The following is an 11,673-nucleotide window of genomic DNA, read 5'->3' on the forward strand; positions in this document are numbered from 1 at the left end:
ATGTCAATATGCAAGTGAAACCATAAATGTCACCAAAACCGGGCAGATCCAGTCCAGGGTAGATCCAGCCCAAACATAAATAAATCCAAGGCAGATCCAACCCAATGCACATGAATCTGGGGCAGATCTAGTCTAATTAATGATATGATATATGACAATATATGATAACAGAGACTGAAATATGATTTGTAATGATGAATGCGACTGAGTACATAACTAAAATTAAGCAAATAACTCAACAGCAAAGAACGACCACTGTGGGTCCCAATAGTACCAACATATAGCCTAAACATGATTTCTAGATAAATTACAGCTCAACTTCTCTAAAACATAGAGGATAGTAAAAATGTTTAGATACGATAGCTACACAGTTCCATGGAATCGACTAAATCAAAATTCACACGGTGCACGCCCACACCCCCATCACCTAGCATGTGCATTACCTTAACATCAATCACATAACACGTAATTCAAGGTTTCATACCCTCAACACCAAGTTTATAAGTGTTAGGTATCTCGAACAAGCCAAATCCAATATCGAGCAAGCCAAACGATACTCGAAAAATGTCATCCCATGCGTACCGACCTAAGAACGACTTGAAACTAGCCAAAAGCAACTCAAATACATCAAATAATGCCTAAGTAAACAATTCCAAATGATAAAGGTCGAATCTTTAATCAAAAGAACAAAGTCAACCAAAAAGTCAAATATGGGTCTGCTCCTCGGAACCCGACAATACTTGCAAAATCTGATAACTCATTCAATTACGAGTCCAACCATACTAGTTTCACTCAAATACGACTCCGAATTGATGTTCAAAACTCAAAAATTCACTCTACAAAACTTTAGACAAAATCCCCCAATTTCTCTCTTGAAATCCTCAATTAAATGCCAAAACGAAGATAGATTCATGAAATAAAATTGAAACTAAGTAGAGAATACTTATCCCAATCCATGTAATTAAAATCGCTAAATCATGAGGTTCCCAACTCAAAATATGGATAAATGGCTCAAAGGTCCGAAATTGGACATTAATTCTGTTGCTCAGCCTTTCTTCTTCAGAATCGCGATCAACAAATTCTTCAACAACAATTTTCAAACTCTTCCTAGATAGCCTCTAGTAAAATGGTCATTACTTTTTGTACAAAACTGCAAATGAAAAATGGTTTATTTAATTGAAAACAAGACATCAAGGGCTACAACTTTCATTTTTGAAATAATACCAAATTCCTTATATATTGCAAGATATAAGCTTCCAGAGTCAGCTATCTGAAGAAGAAATCTCTCCTATGCGATCGCGAAAGAGCTTTTTCACGATCGCGATTCACAAGGCCCCAAACTGCAGTTTGCTCTTAGCTAACGCAACCAAATGTTCGCAATCGCGATGCACACCCCTGTAGCCAAAAACTAGCAACTGGAAATGGCCTATAAATGGTCCGAAACCACCACGAAACTCACCCGAGCCCTCGGGGCTCCACGCCAAACATCAACACAAGTCTAGAAACATCATACAATCTTGCTCGCGCGATCAAATTACAAAATAAAACCCGAATCCATGAATCGGACATCAACACACATGAAACTTGGAGGGAGAACTCAAGAACTTCTAGAATTACTACCAAGCGTCCGAATGCTATCAAACCAACTCCGAGCGACCCCGAATTTTACAGGCAAGTTCCAAATCTTAACGCAGACCTACTCGATGTTTCAAATCTCACTTAACAATATCAAAATCACAAATCGCACCTTCTAGAACATTTCCAAACCTTCAATTTTTCAACTTTCGTCAATTAGTGTCGAAACCTTCTAAAATTATCCAAATGCAAATCCGGGCATACACCTGAGTCCAAAATCACTATCCGGACCTAACCGAATCATCAAAACTCCGATCCGACATCGAATACTAAAAAGTCAAACTTGGTCAACTCTTCCAACTTAAAGTTTCAACTATGAAATTCATTCTTGCAAACTATTTCCAAAAACACCTGAAAACCAACGCCGGCAATTCATACACGTAATAATATATCATATGAAGCTACTAAAGACTTTAAATAGCTGAACGGAATGCAAATGCTCAAAACTACCGGTCGGGTCATTACATTCTCCCCCACTTAAACATATGTTCATCCTCGAATGTGCCAAGAGTCGTTCCAAAGCCATCAAACTACCGTGTAACCTTATCATCTTATCATGTATATACTCATGGGTGATCCCACGTCACCGTATTCCATATAGGCCTAACAACAAAACATAACTGAAGATCATTACTTCAACCTTCGCCCGTAAACCATAGAATCTAATTTCCAACATCCGAAATTTCCTATAAGACCTGAATCCTGCATTTACACACTGTATAGGTCTGAACAAGGTGTATCAAGACATAACCATACCCAAGATGTAATCACATGATATACCGCATACCTCGTGTACTTGTAGCAAATGGCCACAATAACTTCTCAATACAAACCTGTCACCGTTAATAAACCTCATATCAAATAAAGCCTCGTTCAAATCCTTAGTACACTGCCGATGATGAAAGAAACACGCAAAAAATCATAATCACTTATCAGATCAACAAGTCATGGAGAACTCTCTCGTCCGACAGGAACCGTAGTCTAAAATCTAAGCTGACCTCCGATATTATTCCTCTATATATACTGCAATCAAATCCGATAATACCCATTCTAGGTCCAATGACCTCATCTCGTCAAACACAATCATTTTATTGACACGCGGCACCAATACAACCTAGAGCCACAAACCGTGCAATCCGTGCACCAATACCCAATAACTCAATGCACCCAAAAATGAAAGATGACTCAAATGAGAAAACCGTCCCGCAAGCTCAACAAGTACCACCACGACCGCAATGCTATGAGCCTATCATACATAGTAGAACCAAGACAAATGAATCAATCACAAAGGATCATATCTCAACATAACTCCGCTGCAATGAGTGACCCCATCCTAACACTGGTCCAAATGAAATATCTCAAGCCACAATGCTCAAAATCAACAACCATGCGCAATTTGACATCAAGTACCCAAGGTGCATGACCGAAACCACGGAGAAGCAAATAACACAATATACCACAACCGGAAAAGGGCATAACCAAGGCGCCAATGAACAATTCCACATCCCAAAAACCATTTCGCTCGAATTTCGCTACACGACCCAAATAGAACTGCACCATGTGTGCGTATAACCAGCAAATCACCGCCCCTCGTATCATAGAAGAGTAACTGATAGAATATATCAGATACAAATAAGATCAATTCTAACCGATTGGCTCATCCCTTGGCTATAGCAGTACGAAGTCAACCAATCCGACACAGTGTAGAATACACATCCTTATAAGGACTACCAATGAGCCCCCAAATCAACTTTGGTCGTCCCCAATTGGATAAATAGCCTTCCAAAAGTCAATCTTGAATAACCATAGTACGTGCTACCATATAGCTAACTTTGGCCACATCTTCACAGTCCGCAACCCTGAAAAAATCTATTTTCGAGAACTCCCAATCTTCAAATCCATGGAATACATGAATCACCATAGCCGATCCCAACTCCACCACGCGAATGATTAACATGTCACTCAAACACAATCATCCCTATGAGAGATATTTCTATAATTCTTCTGTGCCACATAGCAAAATTTGAACATCAGCAGTCGATCAACAAGGTGAGTACCGCAATACCAATGAAGCATTCGTAAGTCAACACACAATGCGCCTTCTGAAATGCGCACCCTTAATAGGAATTACCAAGTAGTTATAACATTCATCTAAATATCTAAAATTTTCCATTTTGTCCTTAATTCATGACCTTCCCTCCAAATATGAACCGTGACCTTGCACATGCAAATCGCAATCCCACTGAACACACCGCATCTATCATGCCATCATATGAAAAGTATGAGAATCTCATAATCAACTCTAATTCACAAGCAGAATACCTACTCGGTCAGCTGGAAACCTTCCATTTGATATCACCAAGGAGAAAATCAAAATACGCAATATGCTCCTCTCGCGAGTAGGAAATATCCATCTCAAACCATGGTAGAAATCATCGAGAACTCTCCGAAAGCCATTAGCACATAACCAAACCATCAGAACTGAATCTCTCTAACTCAACCAAGCCACGCAGGTTGCCAAATCCAAGAGTATTGTTGCCGAGCACCTGTAGGGACTCACCACATCATAAGTACCCAAAGAACCGATCATAGCTATTACCTTGTTGATCCAACCTACTACTAAGCTGTATTATTTCTCTGAGTTCCTTCTGAATTATCCTCAAGTTGACACTCCTCCTCGCCATAATACAATGATCCTCAAACAAAACTCACCCCACGAGATCCTAGAATAAAACCACACCGCCCTAAGGCCTATAAGTTGTTGTATTCCCTATCAAGCACCCCAAAAGTACCACAATCGAGATTCCCACTCCAAAGAGTCCTTATGTGAGCCTGGAACTATTTCCTTTACCTTCATGATACTGAAATGTAGAATTCATAGTGATACAAAAATACTGCGAGTCCCAACACCATCCGATGCAAATCTCGGAGTCTAGCCATATGCAAATCCGAATAAATTCTCAATTTCTACATATAATTCTTGAATCCATTAGAACCTTCTCTAGAGTCATCTACTCTGTTCAAATCTTAACTGCACCACCCAAACGGGCCGAACGACATGTGCCTCATTAGCACGACAATACCCAAGGAAGTAACCTCGCCTTAACGTATCCAAGCAAATTCCTAGTCCAATGCGTACTACAACCGTCACGGAATAACAATTCAAATCATTCCATGATTTCCACATACCCATAAAGTGTAATATAATCCGTATTCAGAAATTTCCTTACTCAAGTCATCCTCGATCTCAACCTTTAGAAGTCATAACTGATTCACAAGTATGCCTCAAACCGAAAACAGCACAACAGATAACCATGCAATCAAATCGGTTATAGCAGACTCCCCCCACTTGGCTCAAAGCCATAGATTGAAACACTCGATAGCTCACAATACCCATACCCCATTACTTCCATAATACCGCAATGAGATTCAACTAAATCCTTCAAAAGCTCGTGTAACACAAACCATCTAATATCTCAAATTATCTGCAATTCTCGCATTCATCCTCGTGACGGTCAGTCAACTTTCTCAACCAATCTGAACTCAAATCGCAACACCTATACCCACTGGTAGAAAAGAAAGCCGCCACACAACATCATAAGGATCACACATCTGTAGATTATCGCGCATGTGATAACCCACCAACTTAGCCTCAAACTGACATCTCTCTATCCCCTTTCACAGCCACAACTACTACGCAATCGCTTAATCTTTTCGAGTCTGAACTCATCAATAAGACATGAAAATCTATCTCAATTAAACAACATGAAAGATCCGTCAACACACTTATAACTCGAGATTATAGGTTATATCAAGACCGGAATCAAACACCCAATAGTCCTTTTTACATCTCAAGCAAAATGTTCTCGTCACATTCAAACGATCTGAACACATCCCGCAGTCACACCATATTTTATCATATAGCCATCCAACTACTCACCGATCCATAAATTCTACTTATAGGGACACTACCATACATATAAGTCCAAAAGCATATACTCACATAACTTAAATCCCCGTGCTCAAGTTATCGTCAAAATACGGCCTCAAATCGTCCAGACGGGCCCATCATCAGCACGTAGAAATGACATCTCGCACCTCATCCATGGAATTACAAGTCGTCGATGCACAGCTGATACTGAGCGCTCAAATGTGCATACGAGTGCATGGAAGGAATTCAAAGAGTTACACTTCAAGCTGAATCAATGCCGCACGATAAGGAAAGAAAGATAGAAAGTTTATCCTAAATGCCCTGTAGCCTCTCAAAGATAGGTATGGATGTCATCATACCGATCCACAAGACTCCACTAGACACTTGCTCATGAATCGTAGAACCTATGAACCTAGAGCTCTGATACCAACTTGTCACAACCCAAAATCCAACTAGTCATGATAGCACCTAATCCAACTCGCTAGGTAAGCCAATTAACAATTCCATTTTAATGAGATTTATTGAGACAAATAAATGATAAAATAACTGAACCTTAATACATTTCCCAAGGACCGGTAGTACAAATCGTGAGCTTCTAAGATTTAGAATTTACAAAGATGGTATGAAATAAAGTACATCCATTTGTTTGAAATAAATAGGAACAAATTATAATTCTAAAGCTACCAAGTTCAAGAGGCAGTTATGACCGGAACGCAGGTACATCTTCAAATCGAGCTCCCGTCGTGCATAGCACTATCAGCATCCAACACATGCACGCAAGGTACAAAAGTATAGTATGAGTACAATCGACCATATGTACTCAATAAGTAACAAACCTAACCTTAGGTTGAAAGTAGTGACGAGCTGGAACAAAGGTCGAAGTCCAACACCAATAGCCAACAACAGTTCATAACAACATAATAAAAGTGATAAGAGAAGTAACTCGGAGATATATTTCTCACCTCATTCGCAGTTTCGAAAAATAGGCATGCTTTTTAAGTATATCAGTGAAAACACAAATCTTTTACCGAAATCACTAACATAAGAGTAATTTTGTAAAAGTATGATTTTTCCCAAAAATTTGAAGGATAATTAAGATGTTTCATTTTCAGATATCATTAGGAAAGTAAATCTCGATACCTACATGTTGATATGCAAGTGAAACCATGAATGTCACGAAAACTGGGTAGCATGAGGAAATGCATCTCTATGCATGTATCTCAAGTACGCATGTCAAGTGCAATGCATCTCAGTGATGAACTCATGTACTCACACTCTCGGAGAAATTAATCTCACTGTCTCGTATCCTCACTCATCATGCAAAATACTCAGAACACTAAGTCACTCAGTACTGTACAGGGCAGATCCAGCCCAGGGCAATCTAGCCCAAACATAAATAAATCCAGGGCAGATCCAACCCAATACAAATGAATCCAGGGCAGATTCAGCCCAAATCCATAGCAATTGTGCCCACTGTGGATGTGCAGACTCTAGAGGGGCCGATCCATACCAAGCACTATAATAAGCCAAATCCTGGTATGAATCAATAAAGCATGCTGCGGCATGCAGCCTGATCCCATAAATATCACTCACAATAGGCCCTTGACCTCACTCAGTAATCAATCTCTGTAGTATCTAGGGCTTACAACACTCATGCTATGCATCCCTAATCAATGACACGAGATGTGACAACATATGATAGCTGAGACTGAGATATGATATGTAATGGTAAATGCGACTGAGTACATAACTGCAATTAAGCAAATAACTCAATAGCAAAGAACGACCACTGTGGGTCCCAATAGTACCAGCATATAGCCTAAATGTGATTTCTAGCATAAATTACAACTCAAGTGCTGTAACACATACAGTACAATAAAAATGTTCAGATAAGATAGCTACATAGTTCCATCGAATCGACTAAATCATAATTTACATGGTGCACGCCTACACGCCTGTCACATAGCATGCGCGTCACCTCAACATCAATCACATAACACATAATTCGGGATTTTATACCCTCAACACTAAGTTTACAAGTGTTACTTACCTCGAACAAGCCAAATACAATACCGAGCAAGCCAAATGAAACTCCAAAACTGCCATCCCGCGCGTACCGACCTCTAAACAGCTTGTAACTAGCCAAAAGCAACTCAAATACATCAAATAATTACATTCGATTACGAGTCCAACCATACTAGTTCTGTACCTTGGGACCCAACAAAACTTACAAAATCTGATAACCCATTCGATTACGAGTCCAATCATACTAGTTTCACTCAAATCCAATTCCGAATCAATGTTCAAAGCTCAAAAATTCACTCTATGAAACATTAATAAAAATCCACCAATTTCTCTCTTAAAATACTTAATTAAATGCCAAAAACGAAGATAGATTCATGAAATAAAATCGAAACTGAGTAGAGAACACTTACCCCAATCCATGTGATGAAAATCGCCTTAGAAATCGCTAAATCCCGAGGTCCCGAACTCAAAATTTGGATAAATGGCTCAAAGGCCTAAAATTGGAAATTAAATCCACTGGCCAGGCTTCCTTCTTCGCGATCGCGGACATCCTTTCGCGATCGCGAGGAACAAATTCTTCAACAACAATTTTCTAACTCTTCCCTGATAGCCTCTAGTGTAATTGCCATACCTTTTTTTACAAAGCTCTAAATGACAAATGATTTGACTTTCTGAAAATTAAACATCAACGGCTACAACTTTTCTTTTTGGATCATCGCCAAAATCCTTATGAATTACAGGATATAAGCTTCCAAAATCAGCCATATGCAGCAGAAGTTTCTCCTATGCAATCACGAAAAGGTTTTTGCGATCGCATTTCAAAAGGTCCCAGATTGCAGCTTGCTCTTCGCTAACGCGACCAAATGTTCGCGATCGTGATACACACCCCTGTAGTAAAAAATCAGCAACTAAAAAGGCCTAAAAATGATCTGAAACGACCCCGAAACTCACACGAGTCCCCGGGGCTCAACGCCAAACATCCACACAAGTCTAGAAACATCATGCAAACTTGCTCGCACGATCAAATAACCAAAATAACACTCGAAACCATGAATCATACATCAACACGCATGAAATTTGAAGGGAGATTTCAAGAACTTCTAAAATTACAACCAAGCGTCTGAATGCTATCAAACAAACCCCGAATGACCCCGAATTTGCAGACAAGTTCTAAATCATAACTCAGACCTACTCAATGTTTCAAATCTCACTTAACAACATCAAAATCACATATTGCACTTCAAATCAACTTAATGACGTTATTGAAGTTTCAAAATTCAAAACTAACTGCGAACAAGCCTAAACACCTCGGATTAATCTCAAATTTAGCACACAAGTCATAAAATGACTTAACAGACCTACTATAACTTTCGGAATCAAAATACGACCTCGATAGCAATAAAATCAAATCTCGGTCAAACATATGAACATTTTCAAACCTTCAAATTTTCAAATTTCGCCAATTAGTGCCTAAACCTTCTAGAATTATTCAAGTGCAAATCCGGGCATACACCCGAGTACAAAATCACCATTCGGACCTAACGGAATCATCAAAACTCTGATCAGAGGTCCAATACTAAAAAGTCAAATTTGGTAAACTCTTCCAACTTAAATCTTCAACTATGAAATTCATTATTCCAAACTAATTCCGAAAACACATGAAAACCAACGCAGACAATTCACACACGCCATAATACATCATATGAAGCTATTCAAGACTTCAAATTGCTGAACGGAATGCAAATGCTCAAAATGACCGGTCGGGCGTTACATTACACCCTGCACTTCGTGTGCAAATCCAAATGTTTCTGGCCACAGTGGGTGTTGATTATCCGCGCAGTTTGATCCTTCGGAGACTTCAAGGTAGCTGTCCGACGTTCGCAGACCTTGACCCTCCTTCCCTATCTTTCAGCTTTATGAATTTTGTTTCAGTTTTTCATAGACGATATTTTTCAGACTTGTGTTGTATAGACGCTCATGTACTTAGTGACACCCTAGTTTTGGGGATTTCCGTATTGAGTTTTGCTTTTCCATCCAGCTTTTAGAGAGCTTTAATCATTTAAACTATTTTAGTTCCTTTTCATTTAACGTGTAGGAAATATTTTGAAATTTCGGCTTGCCTAGTACCATGCTAGGCACCATCGTGGCAGGCTAAGTTTTGGGTCGTGACAAAAAGATACATTAATTAGTCAACCGGACAAATTAACACACAACATCGGTGCCCAAAATAACAAGAATATTGCCAAAAATATCAAGAAAATTAAGAAGATATAAATAAAATAAAATAAAATTAAGAAATTTGTTGCGACTGACTCGAAAGAAACAAGAATAATAAGAGAAAGAAACGACTTTATTAAATCAATAAATTACGAGTACAATGGCAAAGAAATGATGAATGAATTAATTAGTAGAAATGGAAAACCACTACTTTATTTGTCTTTCCCTAAATATTTTCTATTTTTGCATCCTTTGGTCCATCTTCAAGGCTTCAAATTCTTCAATCTCTCGAGTTTCTCTGAGAAAATCGTAGAGAATAACGTATTAGAAAATGGAAGAATAATCAACAACTATATGTTTGAATTAAAGAAAAAAATGTGAAGGATTGAAGAAAGAACTGTACAAGTAATAAAAACTAAGTTTTATTAAGACGTTCAATGTGGTGAAGGTAAAAAAATACATTTATACAATCATGCATTTATAAGGTAATTAGTTATTTTTTTATGATAAACATTAATGTGATAACATGGTAAAAATCGGTTTTAGTTTTATATACGAATAATACAAAAGATAAATTTATACAATCGAGATATTTATATGGTAATTACTATTTATAAATTCCTCTGATAAACATTAATATATATAATCTAATATCTCTACCGAAAAAAGTACGAATTTCTAATAGTTATATCCTTGGAAATTGATTTGTTGTGAAGGAATTTTCATCGACTCTGTTTCACCAAGAAGCCAACTTCGACGAAAATAGTTTAAAAATAAAATGGAAGATATATTTAAATTATTTGTCGATAGTCCAACAATATATTTAGCATTTTTTTTTTATCTTTTTTTGTAGTGATCTACTAGCACGTGTTAAACTTACACTGTTAGTGTATATACCTTTTAGCAACTTGGCGTTGCAGCCGCTGTCACACTTCATCTCACAATGAGTGTATCCAAGACCTTGAGCAATACATGTCTTTTCACATATGTTGAAGCAAGTTGTGTATTCAGCATTAGTCTTTAGAACAGCTTCTTTAAACATTTCTGCGTTACTTTTTTCTTGTTCATGAGCCTTGGAAACATGCACAGATGATGATAGCATAACCATGCACACAAGAAACACTGCAACAAGCTTCTTTGATGATTCCATTTTTTTATTTTTTTTTTGACGTTTCGCTACTCGCTTTTCGCTTGATATTACTTTTTTTTAATGTGCTTGTTGCTTTGTGTTTCTTTTTTGGGACGATTTGGTTATGCTATTGATTATGCTATTTATAGGTGTATTTTGAAACTTTTTGTTGGAGATTTGCCTTAAAAGTTGGATGATTTCCTGTTTTGTATGATTTTTCTTGGTTGTGCTTGTGTTAAATTAAGGTTAAATTACTAACTGAAAATATGAAGCCGTGAGATCCGTTCTTCCACATACTTTCTCTTTGGTAGAAATCAAGAAATGACTTTTCACTTCTAATAAACGTAATGGAAGTACATAATTTTATTATTACAAGAAAGTTCACTACTTAAACATGACACCAATGACAATGGTTTATATCAACATTTAAAACCCAATGCATACACTCTTCATACCTTTCCTCAAGTTTTAGACTCATGCCAAGATCATTTAAAATATTCATGTGGCTCTTTCTAACGTCCTCGCCTCAAAACTTGACTCTAATGCATTCCACACTATGACTCACTCTTTGTTCCAACTCAAAAATCAAGGTCTCTACCAATCCTTTGCAAATCATATGCCCTCACCAACAAACCACAAAATAGTCCACACACTCAAATATAAGTTCTAATATATTTTAAGGACTCTCAGATCGAAAGAATTTGCTCACTCTCATAAATAAACTCTTATGCCACCC

General features: G+C 37.8%; 1 long non-coding RNA gene across 1 annotated transcript; it reads right to left on the bottom strand.

Annotated features, from left to right (window-relative positions):
- Positions 1-9,927: 9,927 nt before the first annotated feature.
- Positions 9,928-11,059, bottom strand: LOC142171371 (uncharacterized). Its single transcript, XR_012700934.1, has 2 exons — positions 10,706-11,059; positions 9,928-10,106 (listed from the first exon to the last, which is right to left on the bottom strand). It is a non-coding gene; the product is annotated as an uncharacterized LOC142171371 (long non-coding RNA).
- Between the last annotated feature and the right edge of the window lie 614 nt (positions 11,060-11,673).

This window comes from Nicotiana tabacum, chromosome 17 (assembly GCF_000715075.1).
Source record: "Nicotiana tabacum cultivar K326 chromosome 17, ASM71507v2, whole genome shotgun sequence".
Lineage (NCBI taxonomy): Eukaryota > Viridiplantae > Streptophyta > Magnoliopsida > Solanales > Solanaceae > Nicotiana > Nicotiana tabacum.